This window comes from Saccopteryx bilineata, chromosome 5 (genome assembly GCF_036850765.1).
Source record: "Saccopteryx bilineata isolate mSacBil1 chromosome 5, mSacBil1_pri_phased_curated, whole genome shotgun sequence".
Taxonomy (NCBI): domain Eukaryota; kingdom Metazoa; phylum Chordata; class Mammalia; order Chiroptera; family Emballonuridae; genus Saccopteryx; species Saccopteryx bilineata.
Window position 1 is genome coordinate 147922159 of NC_089494.1, and position 12714 is coordinate 147934872.

At 40.3% G+C, this 12714-nt stretch overlaps 1 protein-coding gene across 3 annotated transcripts in view; it reads right to left on the reverse strand.

The window, feature by feature from the left end:
- Positions 1 to 12714, reverse strand: part of PRKCQ (protein kinase C theta) — a 167455-nt gene extending 154741 nt beyond the window's left edge. For all 3 annotated transcript variants that reach the window (XM_066280738.1, XM_066280733.1, XM_066280735.1), the window contains exon 1: positions 12532 to 12714. The gene's annotated coding sequence lies outside the window, so the exon portion shown is untranslated. The remainder of the gene's footprint in view (positions 1 to 12531) is intronic.

Below are 12714 nucleotides of genomic sequence, written 5' to 3' on the forward strand. Positions count from 1 at the left end.
AGAACATGGGCTATGACATCAAATGGCTGATGTTCAAACTCCAGCCCTGTCATTTTGTTTGTGGCTCTGTGACTGCAAACAAGCTACTCTACCTTATCTGTAAAATGAGGACAATAAGAGGATCTACCTGAAATGAGTTAATGGATATAAAATGATCAGAGTAGTACCTGGTATACAGAAAACCCCAATATCAGTTATAATTACTAGTACTTAGTTTATATATACTCAATAGAGTCAAAAGAACCATGGCCATGGTTTCTCTTTCCATTATTTAGCAGAAAAAATATTTTCTCATGACGATTACTTTCTTTACAGTTGTGTTGTGAAAAGAAGGCTATGGATTCTTTTAAGGTGGGTGTTTTTGCTGGTGCTCAGCTCTCACCCCTCCCTCTCCCTGGTCACACCATTTCCCCTGTACCTGTCACATGCATCACAGTCAGTTTCACTTTCATGGTATTCAGTCACTTAGGGTCAGGAGTAAACATATACAACTAAGTGAAATAAGCAACATGTCAGATTCAGGAGTGACAGGTCTATGGTTGTTCCCAGAGCATCAGGTGCCCTTCAGTTTGCCCTGCCTATCTCCTGCCCTCTTACATTGGGCAGTCAGTCACCTCTCGAGAGCCTCATAGTACCTGGAGGAAGAAGGTAGTAATCTTGTTTAGATTCTGAGTGTCCCACCTTGTAATTTTCGGTCAGGGTGCCCTTAGGGAGTGTGTTTCCTACATCTCCGTGATAGGGTCTGATGTGAGGCAGTCATATCTTCTCACTGATATTTTTCTTTAACCACGAAACACACTTACTCCCTCTCTCATCTAATAGAATTTTCTGTTTGACTTACTGTGCTCGTTTCTCATCATTTGTGTATCTAATGCATTCTCTTTTTGCACTTTTGCAGCTTTGCACCCACTACTTTGGTTCCCTCACACGACTCACGCTCCTTGGTTCTGGCTCTCCCTCACACCCGCCTTCTTCCTGTTTGGGGTTCTCTGGTCTTTCCCCGAGGCACTCCACCATTCTGTCATCTGCCTGTACTAAAGTGACATTTAAGAAGTATTTACTGAGTGCTTGTGTGTGGGACTCTGCTACAGGGAAGGGCGGACTGGAGAAAATAAGACACAGATCCCTGCCCCAAGAAGCTCGTGGTGTTTTCAGGTCAAGAAGAGGGAGTGCTGTCACTACCAAAATAGCTTCCTACACAGGATGCCATGCTCACAGGGGAGAGTGTCTCAATATGCTGTGGGTTGAAGAGGGAGCTTCACAGAAGAGGTGATGTCTGAGGCATCAGCAAAGTGAGGACGTAAAAAAAGTGGACTTCCAGTCATGGCCCCACATGGAGCTGTGCTACCCAGGAGGTGGTAAGAACTACGCGGTGCTCAGGGCCTCTGAGATGGGAGGCTGGGGAAGCAGTGAGAGCTGGCTGGGAAGGCCCCACCAAGCCATGTGAAGAGCTTGGATTTTATTTTGCAGGTAGTATGGAGCAACAAAAGTTCTCAAAGTAGAGAGTGGCAGTGAGATTTTTGTTTTAGTAAGAACCTTCTCTTAGCAGAGTGAAGACTGGGTGAAAAGAGTGAGACTACAGGCTCCATCCCAAAAAATAATCTTGAGGGCACTTTTAGGATTTGTTATCATATCAACAGCCTAAATATTTGTGCTTAACTGTGTTTCCAAAATGGCTGCTACAGCATCTACCATTCCCCACTCTTCTGCAATGCCATGCAGCTGTGCCCCACCAAAGGGTGCCATTTACTGCCTTCCTTCTGAATTTAGCTGGCCTATGACATGTTTTGACCAGTAGAACATGACAGAAGTGATGCTCTGTGATTTCCTAGTCTAGACCTTAAGAGATCTGAGCTTTTGCCTTTGTGTGTTCAGAACACTCACTCTTAATATCTAACCACCACGAAAAGAAGCTCAAGGTTGTCGCATAGAGAGAAAGAGGGAACATGGGGTGGTCCCAGTCTTCTATCCATACTTACCAAGCACCATATTGTGAGTGAACCCAATCTTGGAACTGATTGCAATCTCATGAGAGACCCCAGGTGACGTCATGAAGATAAGAGCCAGCCCAAATTCCTGAGCCATAGAATCATAACCAAATAAAATGGTGCCATTTTAAGCTGCTAAGCTTTTGGGCATTTTGTTACACAGTGCGAAGCTATACTCTGAGTCAAATAAATAATAAACTGCAGCCTTGACAATTTGGGGTGATAACACTGCTTCACTGTCAATATGTGTTAAGTCGTACTTCATCCTTAATTACTTATTAGGAAATCTCATTTTGAGCTGAAGTCACACTTCACTGATTAGACTCAAGTTTTTGAAAAAGGGGTTCTTAGAAAATGTAATCCTCTGATTCTGTCTTGCAGAAAGGCTGAGAAAATGTGGAGCGTGGATTAAAATTCCCTGGAGTTCAGTCTGAACTTTCCTGTTGGTGGTTTTAACACAAACATCCAAATAAATACATGTTCCACTTTTTGGAACTGCAGAATGTTTGCTGATTCTTCATAATTTACTTTCTTCGCTGTATGATTGTCTCAAGATAAGACAGTATTTGAACAGCGTGATTTCTCTCTAGGTTTAGCTTTTTAGACCTAAAGGTCTAGACTATTTTCCATGAGAAAGTACCTCAATATTTTTCAGGAGAAAATTGATTTTTACATATTTAAATAAACATATATTCTCTCTGTTCTGAATACTACTAGTCTGTTCCCTGAAGAGAAAGGGCTCTTCTTTCTTTTGTTTTTATTGAAATAGTAACATTCAAATATGTTATGTGTTGATATTTCTCTCTACCAGCTCCACATATGGGAAACTGTTAACAGATGAGTTTTACTTCATTCACTTCTAAAATTATGTGCTAACTTATGTTTGGCAATATTGGCAATTTTTTGGTCAAGTAAGTTGAATTTATTGGATTTTAATAAGGAAGAAATAGCATTTACTATTGCTCAGATGTCTTCCTAAAGAGCCTTAAGTCACAGATCTCAAGTGTACTATAAATATTAACAAATCTTAATGCTCAGGAACTAGGAAAGAGTCCCAGTAGTAAAATCCTTCTTTTTATTGGAATGGAGGAAGGAATGTTAAAGAACCTTGTTCTGTGCCTTCGGCAAATACTTAAGCTGCCTCTGCTTCAGAACCAGGAATTATGCAAGTTGTTTCTGACTGGATTATTTTATCAACATGAAAACGATTTTATAAAACTTTTTAGGATTAGCTCAGTTGTATGTAAGGGGTAGAGTAATTCAAGTTCTTAAGAAAGAGTTTATTTATGGCTACTGTTACTATCACCCCTTCTGTACAGCCTGAATATGTCCTGAAAAATACATATATGCCAATTTATCTTTCTTCTTGAATAACTAATGCAGAAGAATTAAAACAGTTCTCAATCTTAGAGGAGAAGAGATTTCATGTGGCTGTTATTAATCAGTATCTTCCAGAAACAAAGTTCACTGAGGAAATCTAGTGGTTCATTTTGGAGGACCAGCATTTTGAGAAACTTGTTTGTTATAACATTCCTTGTGTTACCATTACCAAACGATACAGTAGAGGAAAAATATTTTATTGTTGCTATCATATGAAATATTGTTTCTGAAAAATCAAGACAGTGTAGTTGAATGACTTCAGTGTTTTGTTGACTGCACTTCAGTTTATGGGTGAAGGGTTACCCATTCCACTATTGATTATATTTTTTAATCTGTATGGGCTATTCACCAACACTTACAATGGGGCTATCACCTGGAATCCTTAAACTTTATCCAGTACTGTACCACACTAGGTTCCCAAGAACATGTGGATACCAAAAGAATACCTCAAAAACAGCTACAAAATAATAAGATCAGAGGGATCCAAGAGACCCCAACCTCCAACTCACTCATACTATGGTCAATATGGCAAAACCAAATGAGAACCTTGGTTTCCTGGCTCCCATTGCTGTGACCTTTCTCTTTACCTTCACTGTTGGATAGCTCTGAATGACTGACATGGCCATTGAGGAGTGGGGCAATGGCAGGAGGAATGATGCCACAAGATCCGGTGGCCTCTCTCCAGTCTCTTCTACTGAAAGGAACAATCAATGTTAGAGTCTTAATACCATTGTACCAATTCCCATATTTCCTTGTTTACTATAGGAAAATCAGAGAACAGTGAGGTGAGAGACTGGCACCTTAGAACCTGGGAGGGAAGGAAGCAGCAGGTGATAAAGAATAGAGATCAGCTACACTGCAGTCAATGCACCAGAGAGGAACCATATACTTGGCCCTATACCACTCTCAGTCAGATCCTTAAAACTCACCTGGAGAAAGAATATGGATTAAAACTGGAGTGCTTAGGGCTCTTACTACTAATGATTAGGTCTGAAAAATGTATGTGATACTCAGAATCCTTCATGTTGATGACTGGAGGAAAATCAAACATATCCCTTGACTCTGAGAGGCTTCATGACTTCTTTCAGTCGGCAGTCTGAGCTCTGTGCCAAGAGCAAAAGAAAGGGAAGGAAACAGAAGACCTGGCTCATGTCCTGAGGCTAGCTTACCCAAGAGACAGTAATTGAATTAAAATATCATTATTGTACTTCAGTTATGAGCTGAATAGAAACCTCAAGTCCTCAGAGACATGGGAAATCATGGAGGAGGGTAAACACATGACAAACTACATGGAAAAGGTAAAACACAAAAGGACATCCTTATTTTTTTTCTAATTGCTAAATGGGACTCTGGTTGAGAAGGTGTCTTCATGAACAAAGAGAGGTACACACTTAGGATTTAGGGGGCCACCTGATTTTCTTATTTGCTAAAGAAAGGCAGGATGCTTTGGATGGAGAACCACTAGGGGCTGAAATACAGAGGAGGTAAGAAGTGTCTCCCTTATTTGCAGGCAAAGGTGAGCAGAACTGTTTGGTGGCTCTAACTTGAGCTGTGCTGACACCACTCTGGAGGGAAGTGTCACTGTGGAACTCAGAGTTCATTTCCCCCAAGACACAATGCCATTTATGAAGTAAAGTGCACTCTCAAAACTCTCTGAAATCCCATAGGGATTGTGTGGGCTTTTATGGTACAAGCATTTTAACTTTATTTTAGCTCTGGCTTTCTTGATAGGATCCCATACTGGTATCCATTTTATTTTATTATTACTGGCATTTATTTTTAATCCCCTTTAAAAGATTATGTTTTTTTCCCTTTTGGGTTCATGTTTTTGGTTTTCTTACCTTTAAGGGAGTCCTCTAAATAATGTATTACTCTTTATTTGAATTATATTTTTCTTTGAATGCTTTCAATTATTTTGTCTTGGGTATGCTTTTATCACCCAAATTCTTAAATCTAGCCTTTTACTTTTTACCTTTCTTACTCTTACCTGCTTTAATGAGTTTTGAGATAATTATGGTTTTGTTCTGAAAAATCCTTGAAGCATTTTGTCATTGCATTAAAATGTTACCACTTTTACGCTTTATTTTCTTTTTATTAAAATATCTAATTTTAATAGAATTGTATAATTAATTTCCCAGTAATATTTACATTTAATGTCTACTTTTACCTAATCCTTTTGCTTGTAGGATATGTCAGAGTATTATAATCTCACCTTTTATTTTCTGATCCTTCCTTGCTTACTCTTTTTTCCTGTTATTACTGGCGTTATAAAGGTCAACAGAATGAGAAACTGAGAATGATGGAGGGAGAAAATCACACCACAGGCAGGGGGAGATGGAGTTTTGTGATTGTAGCAAGTTGCCTCTTAATTAAAAATGTTTCCCATTTTCTTCAACTTTGAGTTTTCAGTATAATTTATCTAGAGAACCACAGGCAACAACTTTCCAGGATAATAATAATTCTACTTTTACAGACATTTAAATGACTAGATTAGGATTCTTTTCTCCTACAGCACACAATTCTATCAATATTACAGGTTTTAAAATTTATAGCCTATTTATTTATTCCGTTAATATTTATTGAACATCTACTATATGTCTGTTATGGTATTAGATGTTAGAGATTCAACAGAATATAAGGGAGAATGTGACTTCTGCCCTCATGGCAGCTAACAGTTATTGACTGGTTTCTATATGCCACACACGGTGATAAGAACTTTACATAGATGATCTCATATGTACTTTAAGAACATTTGGGAAGAAACAAAATCCTACTTTGGACAATCAGGAAAAGATCTCCGGAGGAAGAAATCTAAGGTGGGAACAGATGATATGTAGGAATTAGCTAAGGGAAGGAGAAGTCTGGGCAGAAAGTCGGTGAGTCAGGGGATGCATGGGACTGCTAAGGAGCCCAAAGAGACTGCATTTGGAGGAGCACGATGAGTGTGGTGTTAGAGAGATGAGGCTGGAGGAGAAAGGGAAGTGTATAGATCAATTAGAACCTTCTAATTCATGTTACAGCATCTCAGTTTCATTTCAAGCACATTGGGTTCCGTTGGAGAACTTAAAGCAAGGGAGTAACGTGCTTGGATCTGGGATCTAGAAAGATCCTTTAAACTGCAATGTGCAGAACAATCCATAGTAACAGACCAATTAGGAGATCTGGCAATAATGTAGAGGAGAATCAGTGGAGGCCTGTAAACAGTGCAGAGGCAGTGGGGGCAGGAAAGGGTGGATGGAATAGGGAGAAATTCAGGGGGTAGTGCTAATATAAATTGGTTTGGGTTTAGCATGAAGGTGAGCTGTCAGGAAAAAACATCAGGATTTCTGTTTATGCAAGAACAGATGATGCCATTAGCAGATACATAGAAAAGTGAGAGGAGAAATTTATGGAAAGAGGAAGGAGGAGGATGCTACATTCAGGCTTGTCCATTGTGGTACTGGATGTGCCCATAAACTGTGGAAGAAGATCAGTAGGGTTTTGAATAGGTAACAGTTGGGTGGTGGTCAATGAAGAATGAAGTTGCACATTGCATGAGAAAATTGTGGAACATTAACCTGCCCCAGGGACAGAAAGGAGAGAATGAGCTTGCAAAGGAGAAGAAAGGAAGGACAAATGAGAACATTGCTCCAAGATTGCAGGCATGCTCAGTACATAATCTGCTGCAGAGGAGTCATGTAAGAGGGGAGCAGAATTTAGCAAGAATAAGCAATAAGTTTGAGTGTGATATTTCCCCAGAGGTAGGAGAGGCAAAGCCAGGTGTCTGTGGTCAAGGCAGGTGGAGAAAGAGAAGCATACAGAGAGAAAAATTTAAGGAGTTTGGTTGTAAAAAGACAAGGAAGTAGCTGAAGAGAGGCATGGAAAGATGGTCTTTTTCTTCAAAGGAAGATGGGATTTAAGCATGTCTAATGCAGTGAGAATAGAGCCAGTAATATGGGAGAAAAGGAAAATATAGGTAAGAGAGGAGATAATCAAGAGGATGATATTCCCAAGAATGAAGAAGAAATGGATTCCAGAGCACCACTGGAAGATGACCATTAGACAAGAGGGGAGGCTTTGTTTTTTAATTATTATAAATGAAGGGGAGGTAGACCGAGATAAAGCCACATTCGTAGCCCTGTGATCACGCACTCAAGAGTTCGGCTGTTCTAATCTGGAAACGTATTTTCTCAGTGAAGTAGGAAGAAAGGCAAAGTACTGAGAGTGAAAGGATGGTGGTGGCAGAGGAAGGTCTAGAATAGCTGCTGTAGAAAGTGAAGTGGGCTGACCAGGAAGTCTGATAACTCGGCTGGAGTCGGATATCATGGAATTATGGAACTCATCAGTCTCTGTACAGCCACTAAAAAATTAGGCAGTTGGATTCAGCTCTGGTCCCAGGGACCTAGCTTTAGAAAGGAAAGTGCTTCATCTCACATGGCATGACCAATGCCTGTCTTCTCCCAGCAGCAAGGGAAAGGCTTTGGGGGAGGAAAGAGTGATCCTTTTCATCTCTGTCAGCCTCTGGTTGAATCATCCCTGGTCTGTATAATCAGTACTATTTCTTCTTAAGCAATCATTTCCACATCATGTAGGTAGGGGCCACCCTAGCTAGAGGGACCTTTTGTTTATTTTTTAGGAGCCCTCTTGCCCAGGGTTTCCCTAGTCCTTCAGGGAATGCTTGAGTAATAATTACTCACTGATCCTGCACTAGAGAAACATATATAAGCACAAGGTAAGATGGGAAAAAGCAATGAATACAGAAGTACCACCAGCCCAGAGGTCCCTGATATCAGGCACCAAATTATTTGGTAAAGAGTTCATTGGTTACTACCTCACACCCATTAGGATGGAAACTATCAGAAAAATAGGAAATAACAACTGTTGGTGAGGATGTGGAGGAACTGGAAGCCTTGTGCACTGTTGATGAGAATTTAAAATGATTTAGCTGCTATGGAAAACAGTGTGATGGTTCCTCAAAACATTAAACATAGAATGTTTAAACCACTTAATCCAGCAATTCCATTTCTGAGTAGACAGGCAGTCTCCAGGTTATGAATGAGATAAGGTCTTTAGGTTTTTCTTAAGTTGAATTTGTATGTAAGTCGGGACAGGTACTTTTACCTATTAAACACAATTTAGGTGTTTGTCTTAATATAGTATTTATTTTTACTTTTCTGTGCATATAAACACAAACATTTTCAAACCTACAGAACCTTTCTTGGTCATTACCCTGGGACTGCTTATATAGCCAAAAGAATTTAAATCAGGGACTTGAAGAGATATTTGTACACCCATGTTCAGAGCAGCATTATTCATAATAGCCAAAATGCAGAAGTAACCCAAGTATCCATCAAAGGATGGATAAACAAATGGATAAATAAAATGTGGTGTATATATACACTGGATTATTATTCAGCCTTAAAAAGGAAAGAAATTCTGACTTATGCCACAATGTGAACCTTGAAGAACCTTGAGAACATTATGCTAAGTAAAGTAACCCAGTCACAAAAAGGTAAATACTGTGTGGTTCAACTTATATGAGGTATCAGAAATAGTCAAATTCATAGTGACAGAAAATAGAATGGTGGTTTTCAGGAGACGGAGGAATGGGGAATTGGGAGTTATTGTTTAATGGGCAGAGCTGCAGTTTTGCAAGATGAAAAGAATTCTGTTGGATGGATGATGGTGCCTATTGGACAACAATGTGGATATAGTATTTAATGCTAGTAAACAATATACTTAAATGTTATGTGTCTTACTACAATAAAAAAATGAATTGGTAGGTCATCCATCTCTGTGGTTTATGGCAAGTGCTTGGTGGACAGATAAACTTGACACAGCCTTTTACCAGCTACAAGGCGTGGACAAGTGACTTAACTATCCTGAGCCTCAATTTCCTCATCTGTAAAATGAGAATGATGATAGTAATAATAATGTCTAATATATAAACGCTTTACAAACACTAAATGAGATAGTAATGTTTGTCAAATATAAATAAAGTAGGGAGTATAATATCTGATACATAAATTATAAATAATTATGACTCAATAAAACTGTTTCATTGCTTTTGTTGGCTCTGATTATCATAATCAATATTATTAGCTTAAGCTGTTACTAACATTAACCAATAGTAACCTGTAAATGTGCATGCTGCCCAAAATGAGTGACTTAAATATCTGGCACTTTAATCCCAGGTCAGAAATCTATGATTCAGGGCTTGGGTTGTGTGATCTCCAATTCTTGAAACCTCTGATTCTCATTTTGTCCCAAGGATATTTTTAGATGACAGGACACTGTGAATTTGTGTATAAATGACTGACATATTAAAATAATGAAAGTTGTTTCCATTACTGCAAAGAAATGTCTTTTAATGCACCTTTCTGCCTCAACATCATGTTTTTCTATGAGGTTTTTTTTCTATAAATAAATTTTTATTAATTTTAATGGGGTGACATCAATAAATCAGGGTACATATATTCAAAGAAAACATGTCCTGCCTTAACAGCTAAAATAGATATAAAAAACAAAGTTAGATGCATTACTGCTTGAAAATGAGATAATTAAAGTTTCAAAGTAATGAACAGAAACAGAAAGAATGAGTTTAATGCTATGCATGTCATCACAACACCAATTTCTGTACTCAATAACATTTGATTTTGGACAATACAATTATATAACTATGCAATCACATTATACATCTGTGTTCACTGAGATTTTTCATTATATAACAACTTTTTTATTTTAAACTTTTTGTGAAAGTTACTTGAAAAAAAGAAATAAAAGCTTGAAACCTTATCAAAGGAAAATCACCTGAAATCAAATATACCCTCACTAACAGTCACATTAGATTAATATATCAGCAATAGCTTCAGGGGCAAACAACATGATTACTAACTCTAAAACATGAAATGCACTAAAGATCTAATTTCTATTTTAAAGGAAGCCAAATGTCCTATCATTAAATACTGCATTATAAGGAGATTTGTGAAGCTTTACTCCTGAATGCCAGTCACAGATTTGCACTGTAAACCCACACTCTCAAAAGAAAATCCTGGACTTGATGCAAAGGAAATTGTAGGTAAAACACCAAATTCCTTATAGAGAAGAATACCATCTTTTCCACAAAAGAGAGAGAACATATTACAACGGAATGAGGGACCTCAATGGAGATAACCAAAGACAAATAGGCTATTCAAGGGGGCCTTCAGTACTTGCCATGAACAAGAGAAATCAAATATGGGTGTTGAAGGGGATCATTGAGATGACAAGACTGAGCTATGGTTAACTGAGCAATGTTCTTGCATACCTGAAAGAGAAGAGGAACATCCACAAAAGGAACCAAAGTTTCAGTAGTTGACCCATGTATCTTCCAAGTGGACTCAACAAAGGGTGGTGGGGAGGTGGAGCTGTAGGAGCGAAGGTGAAGAAGTCGGCCCAAGGGCTCCTTGACATCCTGAGCCACCATAGCACAAGACAGGGGCGGAAGTGAATATGACAAAGCAGAGGGTGGTGACAAGAGTCCTCTCTGGAAGTTTACATTTTGCAAGTTTACAAGAAAATCACTGAAACAATGGCTGGTGATGCAGAACAGGTTACTCTTAAAATATGAAATAAAACTTGAGCGCAAAACAACAAAAACTTAATTTAGACTTAATTGCTAAGTTGGAGGAGTTTTCCACCTGAGGCTTTGAAGGTTTTAGAAGCTCTTTCAATGCTGGCTCTTTAACTATATGGACGTTCAAACAGCAAAAGAAAGAGATAACAAGATCCTTCTGAGGAAGACACCTGCCTGAAACAATGGCACTGATCTCTGAGGGATTTTAAACAGCTGTGCATAAACTTCAAAAGTAATTTGCAACCAAATTAGTAAATGTCACCCTTCTTCCCACTAGATACAGCATTTTTAAAAGAGATCAAGCATCCATGGGTAAGCCTGCCATTTTATGAGTTGCCAAAGATAAGTTAGGGAAAAAATGAAGATGGTGATTCATAAGGTCTGGTGTGTGCTGGGGTGGGGGCACCCAGGACCTTACAAATAGGGCTTGTCTATGAAACATCTTGGCCAGTGGTGGTCACCGGTCTAGAAATCAATGCAAGGGGTGTAACAGCCAGTAGAGCTGCCAGGCTCGTGTTCAGAAAGGGCACTGGACTTCGCAGAACCTGCACACTCCTCAGCGTTGGTGGTTCTCACTACTGACTAGGAGGATCAGTGAATGCTCATTCTTCTCTCCATGTCATCACCCCTCCTTGTCAGCCCCTGCCATTACTGAATCATCTTTTATTAGCAACTCAAGCCAGACAACCCCCAAGGACAAGGCAGCTCAGAGACACCTTGCAGAAACAAGTAGAATCTCCCAATTGAGCCAGCCTTTTGGTCTCTCGCTATTCATGCCCATGGAAGTGCCTAAGGTTTTAGTATGAACAGTGCATTTCATATTTATAACTGGGGCTCTTAAAAATTCACTGAAATAAAGACATTTAACTACTTTTTACACATGTGACCCTCAATGCAGAAAAACAAACTATCTCTCAAGTTTACAGTATTAAGCACCAGAGTTTTTATTTTTATTTCTGTGTCCATCAGAGACCCACCTTACCCTACCCCAGGCCCCTGAAACGAAATTTGGTTTAATTAGAAGAGTGTTGGCAGCCCTTTCCGACACTCTAAGCAATTGATTCCAAGAAAACAAGTTGTTCTCTGTGACAGGTTGCCATCTGTCTCAAACATCTCTTCTTACAAATGTTTACCAAGAATATAAAACTTTTCACCTCTTCCCTTCCTCCCTCCTACCTTAGTTAGGTGAGAGCGCTCTCTCTCTCTCTCTCTCTCTCTCTCTCTCTCTCTCTCTCTCTCACACACACACACACGCGCGCGCGCGCGCGCGCGCGAAGGACACGAAGGATACTAAGGAAGGAAGAAGGAGGCGCCCCCAACCCCGGTGGCCTCCTTGCGGCCAAGGTCCGCAGCATACTGTGCAATTCGCATGCTAGAAACCCCGGGGAACAAGTGACCCAAAGTTTGCTGCGCTCGTGTCTTTTTCGATTTCTGTCATCCTGTTCCCCTTCCTGGAACATGTCACCGCGGGAGCTGTGTGGGTCGCCCACCGGACCCTGGCCCTGGACCCGCGCACACAGATCCCCTTCCCTCCCCGAGCTGGCGACGAGCGGGCACGCAGGGACCTACCTGCTGGATGGGCTGCCGGGTCCGAACGCGACTGCCCTGCGGTGGCGCGGGCACTGGAGACCCGGCGCGGTGGGTGCGCCCGCAGGCGGTGCCGGCCAGGGGGCGCTCGTCACCCCGCGCCCCGACAGCCGGAGCGGGTCTCCGGACGCCAGCCCGCCCAGGAACCAGCGCCCAGCTTGCACA